The following is a 21104-nucleotide window of genomic DNA, read 5'->3' on the forward strand; positions in this document are numbered from 1 at the left end:
ACATATTTGATAAGAAATAAGACTAGTGTTTTGGGAATGTTCTCAATACTTTAGCAGCTCTAACAATGAATTTGAATTGTATTTGCACCTGTGTAGTTGTGAGAAACAAGACATTATTTTTTGAGATTAGTTTTCATTATCATCATTCTCAAGGCTAAGCAGTGTAATTCTACAGTTAACACCAAAGAAAGTGGGTCTAAAACACTTAAGCTTACAGTGTAGGAAAATAAAATGGCAGAAAAGATTGTATTGCCAAATGGAAGATAGGGCATTTAATGTCTGGCTTCTATATCAGGAATAATTTGTGTGAAAGAAACAGAAATATATCCAAATGAGCCTAAGTAAAATATTGTAAGTAAACTGAGACATATTTTGGAACTTATGGGCAAAACCATAGCAAGGCCTTATAAGAAACAGAAAGTGTACATCTCTAGAAAAATTAATGTATTTCTTCTTTTCTCTTACTCACTAGGGTCAAATGATCTATTTCCTATCTCAGTTGAACATTGCTCAATCATTTCTTGTTTCTGCTAACACACTACCTCCTCATGATTTGACCAATATGGCCCCAATATTGTGACTCTGATACAGCAACCTTAGTACCTGGGTCAGTATATCTTATAAGACTTGATCTCTTATATAACCAAAACAAGTCTCTCATATCCCAACTCCAATTTCCTGAGAGTGAGTGATTATATCTTTGGTCGAAACTTAGCAACCACCTATCTTGATGCTATTAATGAAAAACAAGGGAGAAGTTTGTGTTGGAGGGAATTTGGACGTGCTGTTCTGTCTGGTATTGTGAGAGCTGACTATAGATAGATGAGATAGGAGTTTTCTTCAGATAAGTGACAAGTTCAATATAAGACTCCAACAATGACTGACTACAGTATACAGTCTACAGTCTACTACTACTGATTACAATGACTACTACAATGAGTAGTGCCTGAAATTTTCAAATGTGCTAAAGTATTCTCCCAGATTGAATTAACAAAAATTATTTACATTTTTGTTATTTTCCATTCTCTTAATCCTTTTCTACCTCTCAGTAACAACCTCAACTGGGATGGGAAGGAACATGTTATATAAAAGGGTTGCCTTTTGCAAAAATCAAAGAAAACTGAACTGGGAAGAAAAGCATAACAGTAAGAAGAACATCATGAGTGACCTTGTACATCAGTTTGCTATATCATGCTAATTGGCTACACTTATATCAAAAATTAATATAATCACAACATCTTTCCATTTCCTAATTTTCTCTTATTATTTTTTTAAAATTTATTTATTTATTTTGAGAGAGAGAGAGCATGAGCAGAGAAGGGGCAGAGAGAGAACAGAACCTTGAAATCATGACCTGAGCAGAAATCAAGAATTAGATGCTTAACCGACTGAGCCACCCAGGCACCCCTTTATTAAAAAAATATATGTCGGGGCGCCTGGGTGGCTTGGTCGGTTAAGCGTCCGACTTCAGCTCAGGTCATGATCTCATGGTCCATGAGTTCGAGCCCCGCGTCGGGCTCTGTGCTGACAGCTCAGAGCCTGGAGCCTGTTTCAGATTCTGTGTCTCCCTCTGTCTCTGCTCCTCCCCTGTTCATGCTCTGTCTCTCTCTGTCTCAAAAATGAATAAACGTTAAAAAAAATAAAAAAAATATATGTATATATCTCCAAATGTTTTCCATTTTCTACTGCACACTAGTATTTCTTCATCACATCTGTCAAGAAATTAAAAAAAAAAAACCTATGTATAAAGGAACAAATTAAATGGGACTGAACAGTATTTTCTTGTATTTATTTATTTATATTTACTTAAAGGTGAAAAAAATATTTTATGAAAGCAGAAAAAAATGCCTTGTTAAGTGAAAATGTCACTTTTTCATATTCTGTACTTTTCATTGAAATGTAAAGCTTTCAGAAAAACAAAGTAGAATAAGGAAGATGCATACTGATCATGTCAGGAAACAAAGATATTTTTGATACATACATTGTTAGCAATCTATATCACTTCAAGTGAATATAGAAATTAATTGTCAACCATTTACAGATAAGAGTAAGTGCACATTAATTCATGAGAGTAGCTATAGTCTATTTCTATTCTTGTTATATTTTTGGCAGTTTTACTTTCTTGAAAGTGCCTTCCTAGTTTCATTGTTTCCTATAATCCTATTTCTTTATATTGCAAACATAACCTTATTTTTAATGGTGGAAACATTTAGAATAGATTTCAGGTAAGCGTGGATTAAATAAACGATTCATATTTTATAAAGCATTGCTTCTTTCTGTTGCCTTTTTGTGCTTTAAAATAAAGAAAAATGTTATGTACAGTAATAAAAATAACAGAAAATTCTTATTACTATTATTGTATTACTAGATATGGCATAAAAATATCTATCAAGTTACTGACTCAAAAAATTGAATTATCCAAATTATATATCTTAATAATTTTATTCAGAATAAATTTATCAAATCTCATGATTTTTCAAATGCCACAAAGAGTACAAGTTGGTAAATAATTGAATAATAAGATTACAATAGTCTATCATTTAAAAATTTTTACAAATCGGGGCACCTGGTTGGTTCAGTTGGTTGAGCATCCGACTCCGGCTCAGGTCATGATCTCATGGTTTGTGAGTTTGAGCCCTGTTGTGATGTTGGGCTCTGTGCTGACAACTCAGAGCCTGGAGCCTGCTTCGGATTCTGTGTCTCCCTCTCTCTGTCTGCCCCTCCCCCACTTGTGCTCTGTCTCTCTGTCTTTCAAAAATAAATAAATGTAAAAAAAAATTTAAAAATTTTCACAAATAATAAAAACTGGCAGCATGGTATGGTTAATTGTGTCTGCATTAAAAGCTTGATATGTATTCAATACTTTTCTTCATCAATTTCTTGCTCCCATGACTCTGAACAAAAAACACTTTAGATCTTGAAATCTCAGTTTGTTCATCTCTAATCTAGGATTAACCATATTTCCTCACTTCAAATCTATGTGTCTGATATTGGGATCAAGAATACATAACTTACAAAATCAATTTGTCAGCTTATAGAGTATTAAGTGTTGCAAAGTTATTATCTTCTATAATGAACTGAATCATGAATTGTTGTTATCTCTTTTACTGTTGAGTTTATTTACTTACATCGGTTTGACTAGAAATTGCCAGGTCTTATGGAATAGATCAAAACTTGAAGAAATACGTAAGAGTGAGTTCAAAGAAATATTACTTAGGTCTCAAATTATGTGTCAAAACTTACCAGGTGTGTTAAAAAGAAATTGACATTACATGAAAATAACACCAAAATAAAAACGTAAAAAAATTCAAATATCAGTCAAGCTTCAGTGTTCCTCAAACCACCTATTCATATAGATATTGTGAATGAAGTGATACTATGTGCACAAATGTATAAAATCACTTTCAGTATTAAAGAAAACTGCATGTTCTTCATAGGAATGTAAAAAAAAAACAAGACTGTTTTCTCTTACCGAGTTGTCAATCCCAAAAATATTAAAGTGAGACAACATAAGGGAGACATACATATTTTAAATGTTATAAAACAATGGTCGCATCTTCTACTTTGGCCAAGATGGAATAAGAATACGCTGCTGCCTAAAAACAAAACCAAACAAAAACTAGGCAAAATATTTGAAACAACAGCACTCAAGACATTGGGCCTAAAGAAATGGCAGACAAGGGATGGGAAAATAAAGAGGTGGTCCACTTTTGAGGCCACAGCACAGGAAGTCCAGACAGAGTCTGGCAGTCTCTCCGAATAAAAGTGGTAGAGTTGGAAGTCTTGGGAAGCCCAGGGAGCTACGCTTTCTAGGACAGAGTAATACAGAAAAGAGAACTACCCAGAGAAAGAAGTTCAAATATATTCAGAAAAACCGCCTTGATTACTGATCAGAGCATGAAGTAAAGACACAACCTGGTGCCAGAGAAAGAACCACTCTAAGTGAATGGAGATAACAGGACTTGGCATTTAAAGAACTGTAATAATACCTGTTCTCAACAACCAAATAGAAAACTTTCTAATTTATAATGGGGGGGGGGGCAGTGGCTTGCTGCAAAAGTGGGAGAAAAATGAACTCTAGACTAAACACAGCTCTAGAACTGCCTAACAAAGTTTAAGAGTGAGATTCAAAAGGATTAACCATGTCCCAGAATGAAGTTCAAGAATACAGTGATATAAAAATATCCTGTAACCATTAGGTAAAACTCACAGTGTGTAATACTCAAACAATTACTGGGTATGCAAAGATGGAGGAAAATAGAAACTCTAATAAAAAAATCAAAACTGACCCAGAAATTCCACAAATGATAGAAATTAAAAGTTAAATAGTAAAAAAAGGACCTTAAATCAGCAATGATGATAATATACCTTATGTGGACCTTGGTTAATGTGTTATCTGATAGGTACACATCCTAGAAAGTTACTAATTTTCTCTTTGTTATTAATAGCATGTTGATGTATATTATGATGTATATTAAATATGTTTTTAATTATGGATAACTGTCATAATTTTAACATTTGAAATGAAAAATCATATTTCCGAAGCCTTGATGTTTATTTGACTTCTAAATGTAGTTAGTTAGCATTCATGCTTATGTGGGCTTAGGGTTTAGGCTTCCTCTGAATCCCATCTCTTTCTGTTTACTGTTCCCGTGGAGTTAAGAAAAATAACATAACCTCTCTGAGATACTTTACCAATAATTGTATTGGTAAATTGGTAATAATTCTATTGGTAAATTACCAATAATTACCAAATTACAAATAATTCTATTGGTAAATTCTATTCCCCAATAAAGGGGAAATCACAATACTTAGTGCTAAAGAGAAAATATAAAAATGCCTAACACATAATAGATACTCATTAAACAACAGCTTTTAGGGATGGTGATGATGAAGAACAGAACTGAATATGAGTACTTGAAGAAATGGAACTTGAAAATTTTAAATAGTCATTGTGTCCAAACAGAAGCCATGTGTCCTTTTTCTGATAGGCTGTGTGTGTGTGTGTAATATATTATACTGTCCTTTCAGTTCTATTTTACAGTGCAGACCGTTGGATGAATATCTTAACATGGATATTATACTATTTGACCCTGTGTTGGAAAGGAGTACTGTATATCTTAAGACTCTTTAAAATTTGCTCTTTGGTCCACTGTTAGGAAATTCAATGATATATGAGTTAAAACACTATAAAGTATTATATAAATATAATCAGCTTTAACAGTACTTATTACCAATTTCAATTCCAATGAAAACAACTAAATAAATCAAATTTTGTTTTACTGTGAAACTTCATGACTCAACAAACCAAGAAGCTACCTGATGAGAAAGTGCTACATTAACACACAATTGGTTTTCTTTCCCACTCAATGTGCCATTAGATCAATACAGTCAGAATTAACAGGTGGGTATTAAAACCCCCAAATTTGAGAGGAAATAGAGGTTAAATAGTAAATAAAATATTTCACTAACATTAATCTCACAGTCACATTGATACTTTCTAAAAATAATTAGGATCAATGAATAAATTGCACTAATGTGACCTAGGAATGGATTCTATTATTTTGCTTGGAAAGTTTCCTTCCTTTTATCATGCAAGGGTTTACCAATTCATTAAAGGATTAAATGAAACATTATCTTTAGCTATCTCCATAGCTATGTTGACCTCATCAGATTATGTGAGTGAATATTTTGGCCTTTACATTAAGTAAACCTGAATTTTATACAATTTGTTGCATATTTTGGAGCACTGGTAATATAAGACTTTTGGCAGGTAGAATTCAGAAGATAGATTATGGAGACATAATCATTTCTTACAATGTTTACCTAAAAGCATCTGCTGAATAAAAAAGACCAGTTTCCTCACATAGACATAATTTTATCAAATTATTGATTATAATTTGATTTTATATGACTAGGTTAATTCATACAATATAGAGATATTTAGTCAACCAGTATAGATATTTATACTATAAAGATCTTAAGTATTCACACTTTGAAATCAATGTCATTTGCCTAAGAGTTCAATAACTGACTCAAAATTTCCAATTTTGTTTGTATGTATATTTTAATAATGCCTTAAGCAATTTCCCTATAATCAAATATTCATACTTGATTTCAAATTTGTAAATATTTAATAAATATACTAATAAATATATTAATAAATCACTCTAAGATAAATAACAGATCTAATAACTAACAAATTCAATTTGCTACCAAAGGATGTAATCCTATGGGAAGTTCTACAGGAAGTTTGATTTGAGTTGAAGGGTTTATAGTGCACTGAAATATTATAACTGGCATAGCAGAGAGTAGGGTAGATTATTTGGCAGTGTGGTTTAAAGACAGTCTCTGGTAAAATAAAGGATTACTGCTTACTGGTATTCCTTTTGGAAGGTTTATAATACTCATTTTTATTGTATATGTGGTGTATTATTCTGAAGTCAACTGTAAGGTAAGTGAATTTTTATTTAACCAGAAAAACTAGTTTATTCTGATATAAACTAAAAATTATTTTCTGTGGTAAAACCACATCAAGTTATTATAAAGATGCATTAAGTTTCAGAACACAGAAGATATCAGTAAAAATATATAGGTATGCATTTGTATAAAAAGGCTCATATTTTAGAATGAGAAATTTTTCAAAGTTTCTATGGGCTCGCTCATATATATTTAAATATGCAATTAAAATAAACATAAATTCTGATCATTTTATAACACTAAGTGTGTACTATACTAGTTTCCTAGGGTGCCCTAATGGATGACACAAACTGTGTGGCTTCAAACAACAGAAATGCGTTCTCTCATAATTCTGGAGGCTAGAAGCTCTAAATGAAGGTTTTGGCAGAGCCAAAATCTCTAGGGGAGACTTTGTTGACTCTTTTAACTTCTAGAAATTTCTGTCAATTCTTGGCATTCATTGGCTTATAGGTGCATCATTCCTCCATGGTCATATGGTGTTACCCATGTGTGTCTGTGCCTCTGTGTCCAAATTTCTCTCTTATATGGTTCCAGGTAGTTCCAGGTGGAAATGACACAGATTTTTAGGGGAGACCATTCAAGCCAGTACACTTACATACCGACATCCAAATTATAATGCTAATATGAAATATCAGTCTTCCAGGATTCTGCTGATTTTGATTGATGGTCTTATGTGAGTTTGTAGGGTTTTCTCAGGTCAGAGATAAAATTTATTATATGCTCCTTCCACCTTGACGATGCACACGGGATCAGAGTCAGGGTTCCATAGCCAGTCTGTGGCTTCAGTTAGCCTAAAATGCTCTGGGGAACAGAAAAAAAAAAAGCCATGGTTTAAAGACCAGCTAGAATATAATGTATCCAGCTCTGGGACTCTGCCAAATGGTGGGGTTGCTGCTGGACACTATTATATGTTCAGCAGTGATGAGCATATCAACAGGATGGGGAAAAAAACATGCAAGAATATGAGAACAAAGAGGAGAAGGTTAACATATCGTAACTTGCATAATTGTGTTAGCAACCTAATAAACTAGCATCTTGGAATCTTGGGAAAAAATAAGGCAAATTAATGGAACTATATTTCATTGTCCTTTCTAATCTTGGAAACTGATTACAATAACAAAAGAGAATTTTTTTTCAAGTTTAAGAAATTGTGAGGTGCTTCTAAATTACATAAACATAATATATAATTTAGATAACCTACCATTTAAGTACTCTCTTCCCTAAAGTTAGCATTTTAAAGGTCACTTCATCAAAATGGCACTGGTCAGACTTTAAAATATACATTGCACAGTGTCACTGACCTGAGATATTTCATATTCATGAGCTTATTGGAAGATGCTTGTTGTAATTAGTGTTTTAAAGACAGAATTACTCCTGTCAATTATATGTCAGCTATAACACATGCAGCTCTGAGATAGCTGGATGAAAGTTATTTATAAGCCTTGTAAAATACAGAAATAAAATCACTTCATATCTGAGTGATTGGTATATGCCACTGGCAGATTTTTTTTTCTCCTTAGAGCATTTCTTTTGTGATAAATTAAAAATGTGGTAGTTAATATATTCACATAAATAGCAGATCTCTATGAAATTTTAAGGTGTTTAATACCATTTTTCAACCATGGCGGGGGGGGGATATGTTTGAAGTTGGAAGAATAATTTTGCTTCAAATGTCAAATTAAAAATGAAAGAGCAAAAATGTAAAAAAAAGTTTTAAAATGTCTAAAAAATGGCATTTGGGATTTATATAATTTATATTATTTTATACAATTTATATCTAGTGGTTTATATCTAGTGTCAAATTATTTCAAAAGCAAAATTTAGAAAATTATTTCAAAATTTTATAGCAAAGTTTAATGTGAATATAGGAAATGGGTGCATTTTATTATGTAGGGAAATGATATTATAAATGTCAAAGGTGCACATTACTTAACTCCCTCATTTAATGGTTGTTTTCCCCCTGAAAGCAGTTTGTCAATCTGGAAAATACAGGAGAAAAATTGTCAGGTCAAAGATTTTGGAGGCTTAAGACAATAAAGAACTAAGGACAAGATAAGGAAAATCAGAGATTAAGTACAGCATTTGGGGACAGACACTTTCCCCTGTATTCTGCTAATTCAAAAAGAAGCAATTAAGAAGCTGCAAAGCTTGGGCATCTGGGTGGCTCAGTTGGTTAAGCGTCCAAGTCTTGGTTTCACCTCAGGTCACTATCTCTTGGGTGGTGAGTTCGAGCCCAGAGGCGGGCTCTGCATTGCTAGTGCAGAGCCTGCTTGGGATTCTCTCTGCCCCTCCCCCATTCTCTCCCTCTCTCTGTCTGTCTCTCTCAAAATAAATAAATATACTCAAAAGAGGAAGAAGAAGGAGAAGGAGAAGAAGAAGAAGAAGCAGCTGCGAAGCTGATTGTGACTCTTCATAGTCTCCAAGGGCTAAGAAGGGTTTCTCAGGCTTTGCAGTATTAAAATCTTGCACTGGAGAATGTCTTGTTGTGGGGCTGTTCTGTGCAACTTAGAATGCTTAATAGCATCCCCGGTCTGTACCCAGTAGATACTAATACGACCATCTCTCTTCTACCAACCTGTGACAACCAAATTGTCTTCAGTAAAGACCAAATATCCCCTGGGGACAAAATTGCACCTGATTGAGAACAAGTGGGACAAACTAAAGGAAAAAGAAAAGTTTTAGTTTAGGGCTTCCAAGAGGTTTCCTAGGAAGTATCCCAGGCTTTTAATAGATACACAAAAAGCTATTCTTATACTTCTAGATACTGTAAGAATTAGCTTGAAAGAAATTGGTCTTGGCAGGGTCTAAAGCCCAAGTTCAAAACTTTGGATCCTTTAGGTTTTATTAAGTGGTTGGAGACTGCTACTACACCCAGTGTCCACACAACAAGCTCATGTAATGTTAGTATCATCCTAGACCACAAATTATGTTTACAATTTCCATATTCACCTAATACTGTTTAATCAATCACTCAAAGAAAGTGGACATCATGATCAGAATTCAAGAGACACTATAAAGCCAGGGATTCACATAATGGAGTTATCACAAAGGCTTTAAAAATATATATGCTTAATATATTTGAGCAAATAAAAGGGGATATTGCAAACTTTCTCAGGTAAGTGGAAAACATAAAAATGAAATAAATAAAAGTGCTAGAAATGGATATAAAATCTAAAAAGAGAGAGGTGGAAATCACAGTCTAAAAAAACTCTCCCAGAAGCATCAAAAATAACCCAGCTGTGGGAAATAAAAGAGAGTTTCAGAAGAGACGGAGTATGGAGCCCTCTGCTTTTGGGAAGGAAGGAGTCACAAAATATGGATTTATCCGTCCCCCTCCCTGCCTGAAACAACAGAAGATAACAGAAAAAAATAAATAAAGGAAAAAATAAACCAAGTGTCTGAAAAGCACTGAAAATCAGGCAATGAGAGACATTGGTCCTTGAGAGACAGGAGACAAATGAAGCACACCCTAAAATTGCCCTTAGTGCCCTGAGAGGGCGTCTAGGCTCCGGTGCCTGGGAGGAGAACTGATGTAGAGTATTGGGACTCCTGGAGTTGAGGAGACGGGTCTGAAAATCCAGGGAAACCAAGGCAGCAGGAGTTTGCAGAGCAAATCACTACAGAGAAGAGAGCTGCATGGAGAGAGCTTTGCAGCATCCCCACTTGAGCATCCGGGGGATTATTTATCAGTGAATGCCTGTAAGGAAACTACTCAAGGTCCAGAGAAGCACCAGGGAAAGATTTTGAGGTAACATTTCCTGTACTACCACCCTCAAGTCAAACCAGAGAAAATGTACAATCCATGGGGCCGTGGGCAGAATATTGAGGAAGGTCTTACCTCTGTAGTGGGAAATAGTTAGCTGTAGACAAGCATTGCTCCAAACCAGCCTAACAAAAAGAAGTGCAAGACCCAGAAGGATCAAATTGTTTTCAAGCGCTTTCAAGTACTGCACCCCAGAACAAAGTACAGGATGGTTATAAAAAGAAAAATAGCCACCACCCAACAATGTAAACTTCATGATGTCTACCATCCAGCCAAAGTTTTTCTAGCATTCAAAAATCAGATTAATATCATCATAATGACAATTCAATAAAAAACATAACTGGGATGGATATTAGAATTAGCAAATAAGAATAGTAAAACTGTTTTTATTATTATTCCATATGTTCACAAAGTTAAGCAGAGCCATGGAGAATATAAGAAAGATTCCATTTAAACTTTTAATGTTTATTTATTTTTGAGACAGACAGTGAGTGGGGGAGGGGCAGAGAGAGGGGGAGACTGAGAATTTTTAAAACAATTTTTTTTAATGTTTATTTATTTTTTGAGAGAGAGAGAGAGAGAGATAGTGAGCAGGGGAGGGGCAGAGAGAGAGACACACAGAATCCGAGGCAGGCTCCAGGCTCTTAGCTGTCAGCACAGAGCCTGATGTGGGGCTCGAACTCACAAGCTGTGAGATGATGACCTGAGCTGAAATCAGTTGCCCAACCGATTGAGCCACCCAGGCGCCCCCTCAATTTAAGCTTTTAAAGGTGAATTGAATAGGGGAGCCTGGGAGGCTCAGTAGGTTAAGTGTCTGACTCTTAACTTTAGCTTAGGTCATGAACTCACAGTTTATGGAATTGATTCCCACATCGAGGTCTGAGCTGACAGCACAGAGCCTGCTTGGGATTCTCTGTCCTTCTCTTTCTCCCCCTCCACCACTGGCTCCCTCTCTTTCTGTGTCTTGCTCTGTGTGTATCTCTCTCTGTCTCGCTTTCTCTCTCAAAGTAAATAAATAAACTTTTAAAAAGTTTAATTCTATAGTGTCTAAGAGGAAAACTACACTGGATAAAATAAATTGGATTATTTGGATATTGGATAACTTGGATTATTTGGGTACGGATAACTTGTTTAATGGGAAATCACACATTGTAGGAGTGAAAAGGAGTGAACTTAAAAAGAGATAGCAATAGAAAAGATACAAAATGAAACAAATAGGGAGAAAAGAAATTTAAAAAATGAAAAGAGTAACATTGGCTTGTGAAACAATATTTATAGGCACCCCATCTACAGATTACAAAGATTGTCTCTTATGGGATTGATTCCACTTCATCTTCCCTGTCACAGCACTTCCATTTCCATTTCTGGACAAATGAAGCAGTTCTTATGAATGACACAGTATGGAAGATGTATAGGAAAGGTTTCCTTTGTCTGGGGGAGACTTGCCAGACTCCCTACCCCTTTTCTTTCATGAAAGTGTTGTCACAAAATGGCATTAAGAGTCTGTGAACCTAAAGGCAGCTATGCTGAGGATAAAGCTGACAACCAAGGATTATGGAGAAATCCAAATGGAAAGACCAGAGCATTTTGAGTCTTTATTGAGTCACTGAATTAACGAATCATCATCCTTTGGGACATAGTGTGATAGCAATTTTCCTCATTGTTTAAGCCACTTTGAGTAGAGTTCTTTGCTACTTGTGGCTGAAAATATGTTGACGTGATTGTCCAAGTCCATAAACCAGAAGCTCGTATGCACAAGTGAATCAAACAATTCTGAATACTTCCAGAAAGCATTTGAAGTATATTTTAAATAGGATATTTCCTCCTCACCAGCATCTGTGCTACTCCCTAGATAAAAGACGTAGCTTTCAAAGCCCTTAGACCTAATCTCTGTGAGTCTAGCTTAACATCCTTCCCCAAAACTTTTCTTTTCTTTTGTTTTTCTTAAGTTTTAAATTTTTATTTACTTTTTGAAAGAGAGATAGATAGCAAGCGGGGGAGGGGCAGAGAAAGAAGGAGACAGAAACCCCAGTAGGCTCCACAATGTCAGTGCAGAGCCTGATGTGGGGCTTGAACTCATGAGTGAGATCATGACCTGAGCCCAAGTCAAGAGTTGTATGCTCAACCAACTGAGCCAGCCAGGTGCCCCTTCAAAAGCTTTTAGAAACACAGCCCTAGAATAATGTATCTAAAACATCAATGTTATCAAATCACTCCCTTATATGAAATTTTCCAATGGTTTTGTGATAACAGAAGGTTTTCCTTAGCTTCCATGCAGGAAATACCATGAGCTGACATGCCTCTGTACTGTTGTTTTTCTTTTTTGTGGTTGTTGTTTTGTTTATTTATTTATTTTAGGAGAGAGAGACAGAGATAGCTGGCCCAAGTGGGGGAGGGGCAGAGAGAGAGGGAGAGAGAGAGAGAATCCCAAGCAGTCTCCCAGCTGACAGTGTGGAGCCCGATATGAAGCTTGATCTCACAAACTGTGAGATCATGACCGGAGCTGAAACCGAGATGGACACTTAACCAACTGAGCCACCGAGGTGTCCCTCTACTGTCATTTTTTCTGTTACCCTCTATCAAAATGCTTTATTTTTAAGCTACTAACTTCTGATAACTTAATTAGTGCCTTTACTTTTTTATAAATATTTACAGTTATGAACATTTCAGAGATTTCTTGACTTAGCTCTAGTAAATGCTGTACTATCTCCCTAAAATCAACATTTTAGCCTGATATTCTTTATTGGTCCTTCATAAAAATCTTTCCATATGATCATCAAACTACTTCCTACTCAGCATAAACTTCTTCTTTCCATAGGGTGGTATTAATTGTACTAGTCCATCGATTCACTCTGTCTAGGTAAATGCTCTTTTCTCTAAGGAAAGACCTTACTGGGGGTCAATGGTAGTAAACCATTCGCCTTTTTATGTCCAAACACTAGATTAGTAATGCAAGACCATAATTGTCTAGTTGCTTGTTGAATGAATGAATGACCTATACATACATTTATGTCAAGTTCTATGACAAAATACTATTTCAATCTCTTCGCTTTAATGAGAATGAAGTAATGAGCAAAACTTTTTCTCCTCATTTTGCAAATACTGTAGAATAAAAGAAATGTGTTCCCATAGATATAGTTTTCTTTTATCCAAGAATGATTTAAGTCAATAAAATGAACAAAGCTATTTAAAAAAATGGCTAACATAATTAAAATATATAAAGCAATTTGGATTTGCAAAGGGTGCTCTTTGATAGTCTTCCTATTATATATATGATCCTTAGGCACTCAAATGATCTGAACTTCAGTTTCCATATGCAAAGATAAAATTATAATTACATATTTTGGTGGGAATAAAATGACATATGTCAAACTCCTCTGTGAATGATTAGCAGCTATATCTAGGTTAGGTCTAAATTTATCAAATCTTAACTAATACAGCAAAACAATTTGCCATAGGCTGCTCCACGGTGCTAATATATGGTAAAATTTGATACATTCATTTGAGCTAGTCTCTTATATTTACATAGAAGGAAACAATTTTCATCAACCAGATGCACACAAACCTTTGAAAGCCATCTGTATCCATACTGTTGTCTTCCTCTCTTTCTCTCTAGACACAAATTAACTCAGAGCTTTTATAATAGCTAAATTGTAAAGAGGTTATTCGCTCTTCTCTGAAGTTATATTAATATCAGATCAGAGGAATTTATATTATCTTTCTCCTGGGGAGTGGGGAACTCACTGCTACAGAAAACAGCAAATCGTTATTTAAGGATTGGTTTGGCAGACAACTCATGAATCATATATGAGGCAGCACTGAAAATGGATAGCCTTAAAAACAACATTGCATGATAATTTCATTAAGGAATGTAGTTGAAACACAAGCAGCCTTTTAAAATTTGTGCAAGGGCAGAGCTGTCCAACAGAACTTTTTGCAGAGATGGAAATATATATTTGTGCTGTCCTGAGCAATTGGGATACAATGTGACTGAAGAACTCCTGTTTTAATGTAATTTGATGCATTTAAGTTAGTTTAAATATTGCATTCTTCTGGTCGCTACTGTGTTGGAGAGCAGAGATCTAGGAAATTCATTTAGAGAAAGAAAAACAAATCCTCTCAGCTTGAAAATCAGTAAGAAATCTGTCATACATGCTCTACTAAGCTCTCTCTCAATGGAGAGAATTTGAAAGTCACACAAACAAGCCACAGGCCTCTATGCTGTCTTGGAGCTGCTAGTAACAAGTAGAAATAGGATGACTAGATTGGCTTTTAAAATATCTTCCATGTGAAAGTTTGAAAACTGAAAAATAGTTTTCACAGTAGAACATGTACTCAAATAAATAAAGAGTGCAGTAAAATGAAGGAAAGAAGGGAAGCAGACAGAATAAAACAAAAGGAATGATGAAGCAAACCTAATTTAGACGGACTGAAGAGATCTGAGAACCATATCCACAAAGTCCTGCAATGAATAGAGGAAAATACAGAGTGATAACCCAGAAGTTGGGGGAAAACGTGCTCCCAGGGTAATGACAGCTATATTGTAACAGTAAGCTTGAAGAATAACAATAGGAATGGGAAGGAGGGCCTATGTTAAGCAGGATAGCTATGCAAAGTTGTCCAGGTCGTGTCTTGCACAAGGTACCTGGATAAGGGCAAGTAAGGGCTACAATTCAGTCGATCCTCTATGTACTAATCAATGAACACTGCTGTCAGACAGCATTTGTCGGAAGGAAAGATGTCTTTTCTAATTTTTCCATTCTGACGCAGCCTCTTTTTTTAATCCTTTGACATAGGGGTCCTAGTTTTGTAATCCTCCAAAAGCATAGTGTATATTTAAGCCGACTGTCCAAAACAAATATTCCATAGTTCTTACAGAGGTAACATACACGGAGGGTGATATCCACACAAGGGACTGTACGTAAGAAACAAGGAGAGAAAGCTATGACAGATTGTTACAGGTTTTGCATTGAGGTGATTTGAAGTATCTTAGTTATATTCATTTAAAAAGAAAACAAAAATGTAAGAGCAAGCTAGGAGTGGAAAAGTCTATAATTATGATTTTGTTTTAGTATCTGTCTCTTGTTCTGCATGTATTCTCTGCAAGTATTCAAGTTACAATTGTCCCACAAATGTGAGGTAGTTGTGTCTGTGCTATGGAAACCAGTTACTTTTCATCCATTTGCATGTACCTAGAGATATATTTATTCTCTTTTACATGACTAGATGTAAAACAAGAATAACTACCCTGATTCACAACTGAAAATATAATACTCTTACGTGCACCAGATTTTACAAACATTTAAATACTACTTTTTACAAGGTATCCCGCTATCTTTTATAGGTCATAAAATCTCTCAGTGTAATACTAATAAATATCTATAATCCAAAATAAAATGAGAGTACCATTAAAAGGTTAAAATGAATAAGATGGCATAGGAAAGATTGGCGCATGTCTTATAGACTTCGAGGAGAAAGAATAATTTAGGGAAACTATGAGAAGTTTTAATAAGTAAGTAATATTTGAGGTCAGTATTAAAAAAAATTGTCAGGGAAAATTCTGATTGCTTGGGATGGATGGTTTGTCAAATCCCAGAAGAGGTATGAGTTAAATGTCTGGAGGCCAAACAAACAAAGCCCAAAACAGGATTTGGGGCAGATGTCTTAGCCCTTTTTGACTGGACAATAGGGCATATTAGGAGAAAGGAAGAAAATGCCGAAAAGGTATGTTGTCTCGTGGTCATAAATGGCCTTGAATAAAATGAAAATAAAACACAAAAAAAGAATGCATCACTTAATCAGTGATGAGGTTATGGAGAATTGAATAAAAACAGCTTTGGAAAAAAGCATTTGCAGTGTTGTGTGGTATTGGGTGGCAGGTGGGTACAAAATTGCTGAATAAGAGGAACTTTGTAAACTGTAATTTGAGAATTGAATTTCATATTTGGAATAACCGTCTTCACATCCAAGCCAAAATCTAAAGGATAAATTTGGAAGGTATCTGCATGGATTTGCAGTCCATGTGTAAACACAAGCCTGATGAAATGGGTGACATAACTGAGGGATTTTTTTTTTCATTCCTTCCTTTATTTGATTTAACTTTTTTGAGAAACTAGCACACACTACAAATATGAAGATATGAGCCCATGATGCCATTGAGAAGGGCTTTTAAGATAGGAGGTGTTACAAATAATATACTGCGTTTTCATATGATGTATGTTTGGTTTTAATATGTGAATGCTTATGAAAAGCAAAATTAAAAATTATCAATTACTACACATTATGTTTATACAAGCCTAAAAGGTATTCCTTTGGATATGCTTCAAACCTTCTTAGTATTTTCAGGGTTTCTAAGGGAAAATGCAACTCTAAGTTTGAAAATATATCTCATGGAGTGGTATTGGATTTCAATTCACTTTCATAACCCAAGGACTGCCTCAATGACTTTATTTCTTTAATGTTTATTTATTTATTTTTGAGAGAGAGTGAGAGAGAGCGAGTGGGGGAGGAGCAGAAAGAGAGGGAGACAGAGAAAGCCATGCAGGGTCCATCCTGTCAGTGCAGAACCTGATGCCAGACTGGAACTCGCAGACTGTGAGATCATGAACTGAGCAGAAATCAAGAGTCAGATGTTCCACAGACTGAGCCACCCAGGCATCCCCTCAAAGACTTTAGGACTTTACAGAAGAATGGAACTCCCTTGGCAAATGTATGACAGTATAGGGCAACAGTAATCAGCCACTGCATATATTTCTATATGAAGGGAATTTCAAGTGCATGTGAAATTAAGCTGATTTATATTTTTATAATTAGTTTTACATTCTTTTAGTTCATCATTGGAAAATGGAGTTTATCGAATAGAAGACATTTGCTTGTTGTTTCCATGATCAAATTATTCACAAGCTTTAGTGATCACGTTCTAATGTTTTTCACATAACCATGCAGAAAAAGAACAGAAAAAGCTTTTATGTTTCTCTTTCTTTTAACATGACAGCAGCATGAAACAGCAGCAAAATTTAAGAATATTTTTCTTTAAAGAGATCATTTATTACCCAGATTTTGCACTAAAGTCTATTCTAGCTAACAATATGCCTATGGCATAATTTTTACTTAAAAGGAAGTTGTCTTATCTAAATTTCACATCAATCCTACTGGCAGTTTACTTATGTCTTTTAAGTTTTAACTAAATATTCATAGACAAAGTAAATTATAAATTGTTTCTTTATAGCATTTATAAGTCACAAATATATTTTTACAAGTGTTAACTTAAACATATTGAAAGATACAGTCTCCAAATAATAGATTTGGGGGAGTTATTGTTCTGCATTGATTTTACCTAATTTTTATTTTTTTTAAATTTTTCTCAGTGAACCAAAATGTATCTTTCTCATTTTTATTGTATTGGCTTAATTACTGGAATGTCTTGCTATCCCGTAGAAACAACCTCTAAATTTATGGATCAAGCTTTCTTTTTCCTATCCTAGGTAGGATTATTATTATTGTTGTTGTTGAAGTATAGTTGGCACACAATGTTATATCAGATTCAGGTGTATGACATAGTGATTCCATAATTCTGTACATAACACTACGTTCACCACAAGTGTGGTCACCATACACAATTATTACAATAACATTGACTACATTCTACATGCTGTCCTTTTTATCCTCGTGAGCTATTTATAACTGGAAGTTTGTACTTAATCCCCTTCACCTCTTTTGCCCATCCCCTATCGCCCCTCCTCTTGGGCAACCTCCAGTTTGTTTTCTGCATTAAGTCTGTTTCTGGTTGCTTTGGATGTTCCTGCGTTCCGTGCTGATTTTAAATTGCTAGCAATCTTAGCTCATATTAACATTATTTGAGTTTCAACTAACACTGGGAATCTAAAATTCTATCTTTTACACATTTAAAGATTGACAAATTGAAATTTTCAAGTGAATAATAAAGAATGGGTCAGAACTCTATACATTCTATAAAAAAATTTTATCTTGTATTACACATGGGATGATGTTTAATGTTTAGATTAAGAGTATATATTGACAGAGTCAATTTATTTTATAATCTTTTATAATCTACCTAGCTGAACATGTGATGAAGAAAACTAGCTAGTCTATTGTGAAGCTGAATAATGGATGTTTAACAGTTTTATTATTCATATTATTGATCATATTTGAGGCTGAAATTGTTAATGATGTTTTATTTCTTGCATGCATCAGTCATGGAAAAATGTTGATAATGGTCTCCTCTCCGCTGGGTGCAGCACCGCCAGCAGGTGATTCACCAGGGAATAGTCCCCCCTGCTGTGTCAGCCTGCACATCCATCTGCCACCGCCAGAGGGGGGAAAAATGGCTCTTTCCTCCCCACCTTTCAAAGCTTGTGTGAGTATCTCTCTTTGACAGCAATTTGACTGGAAACCAGCTGCAGGACATTCTTGCAAATATCATTCCCATATTTTCAAGGGTGAGGGAAAATGTAGAAAAGGTCAGAATGGTGCTGGACTGAGAAGCAGGTTGCACACTGGTTGTCACAAGATGAAAGGAGAGACAGGAAGAGGCATTTGGATCTTATCAATGGTAATCACATTTAGGAGAGAAGGGAAATATTTAAATGCTAATTTACCTAATCGCAGGAACATACGAAATCCGAGATGTCATGGTGGAATCCTGAAAACAATGAGGTTGAGGCTATAGCACAGTTGTTGAAAACTCTGCCTGATGTGAAGTATCCTGGTCCCCTGCTCACTCCTCTACTCCATTTTCACACCTCTCAGTTTAGTTAGCGTTGTTTTCCTTTTGAAGAGAAGTTGTGACTAACATGAGAACAGTGCATCCTACACAAAAGAGAGGCAGGGAGAGAGGATTATAATAAATAGGAAAAGGATTATACTTCAGAAGACTTTTGCCAGGAAAAAATTAAGAAAATTTGTACATTAAGAAAATATCAATTGGGGCACCTGGATCGCTCAGTTAAGAGATCAACTTGGGTTCAGGTCATGATTTCACTGTTCATGGGTTCAAACCCTGCGATGGGTTCTGTGCTGAAAGCTCAGAGTCTGGAGCCTGTTTCAGATTCTGTGTCTCCCTCTTTCTCTCTGCCCCTCTCCCACTTCCACTCTGTCTCTCTCTCTCTCTCTCTCTCTCTCTCTCTCTCTCTCAAAAATAAATAAAAATTTAGAAAAATATCGATTATTTCAAATCAGATAAACATCATGCAGTCTGTTCTTGCATGGGATCTGAACTCAGCTGTACCTGGGACATTGACTCCAGAGAGATTCACGGAAGCTTGTTGGTAGAGGACTGTTCCTTGAGCACCAGCAGCTGTGGCTCCACCTGGGCGAGGGCAGCACCTGCAGAGAGAGCAGTGGCATGAATGTGGGATCTTTAGCATGGCATTAATTGATTGCCACACAGCTAAATTAGTTTCCTTTAGTTCTCTCTCACTTTCTAAACCAGATTGTTAACATTTCCTCTTGATTCTGGGTCATCTACTTTCTTCCCAGTAAATTCATTTCTTAGTTAAATTTGAGTCTAGGTTTCTGGCTAACATGAACATTGGCCCCCTGGAGTGGATCCCAGGCTGGAGTCCCTGAGGGGCACTGGGTTAATCAGAAATGAGTCATCAGCACACATGGGGCTGATGGCAGTGCAAATCCAGCTGTATTCAGAGTAAAGGGCATGGCAGTTCATGGTGTGTAAGGATGAAACAGTTCATCGCTTTAGCACCTATTGATACCTGAAATGAGTGTCCTTTGAAAGGATGATCTTTTTTTTTCAATATATGAAATTTATTGTCAAAATGGTTTCCATACAACACCCAGTGCTCATCTCAAAAGGTGCCCTCCTCAATGCCCATTACCTACCCTCCCCTCCCTCCCACCCCCCTTCAACCCTCAGTTTGTTCTTAGTTTTTTTTTTTTTAATTTTTTTTTCAACGTTTTTATTTATTTTTGGGACAGAGAGAGACAGAGCATGAACGGGGGAGGGGCAGAGAGAGAGGGAGACACAGAATCGGAAACAGGCTCCAGGCTCTGAGCCATCAGCCCAGAGCCTGACACGGGGCTCGAACTCACGGACCGTGAGATCGTGACCTGGCTGAAGTCGGACGCTTAACCGACTGCGCCACCCAGGCGCCCCTGTTCTTAGTTTTTAAGAGTCTCTTATGCTTTGGCTCTCTCCCACTCTAACCTCTTTTTTTTTTTCCTTCCCCTCCCCCATGGGTTTCTGTTAAGTTTCTCAGGATCCACATAAGAGGGAAACTATATGGTATCTGTCTTTCTCTGTATTGCTTATTTCACTTAGCATCACGCTCTCCAGTTCCATCCATGTGGCTACAAAGGGCCATATTTCGTTCTTTCTCATTGCCATGTAGTACTCCATTGTGTATATAAACCACAATTTCTTTATCCATTCATCAGGTGATGGACATTTAGGCTCTTTCCATAATTTGGCAATTGTTGAAAGTGCTGCTATAAACATTGGGGTACAAGTGGCCCTATGCATCAGTACTCCTGTATCTCTTGGATAAATTCCTAGCAGTGCTATTGCTGGGTCATAGGGTAGGTCTATTTTTAATTTTCTGAGGAACCTCCACACTGCTTTCCAGAGCGGCTGCACCAATTTGCATTCCCACCAACAGTGCAAGAGGGTTCCCGTTTCTCCACATCCTCTCCAGCATCTATAGTCTCCTGATTTGTTCATTTTGGCCACTCTGACTGGCGTGAGGTGATATCTGAGTGTGGTTTTGATTTGTATTTCCCTGATGAGGAGCGACATTGAGCATCTTTTCATGTGCCTGTTGGCCATCCGGATGTCTTCTTTAGAGAAGTGTCTATTCATGTTTTCTGCCCATTTCTTCACTGGGTT

The sequence above is a fragment of the Felis catus genome, chromosome B1, assembly GCF_018350175.1.
Source record: "Felis catus isolate Fca126 chromosome B1, F.catus_Fca126_mat1.0, whole genome shotgun sequence".
NCBI lineage: Eukaryota > Metazoa > Chordata > Mammalia > Carnivora > Felidae > Felis > Felis catus.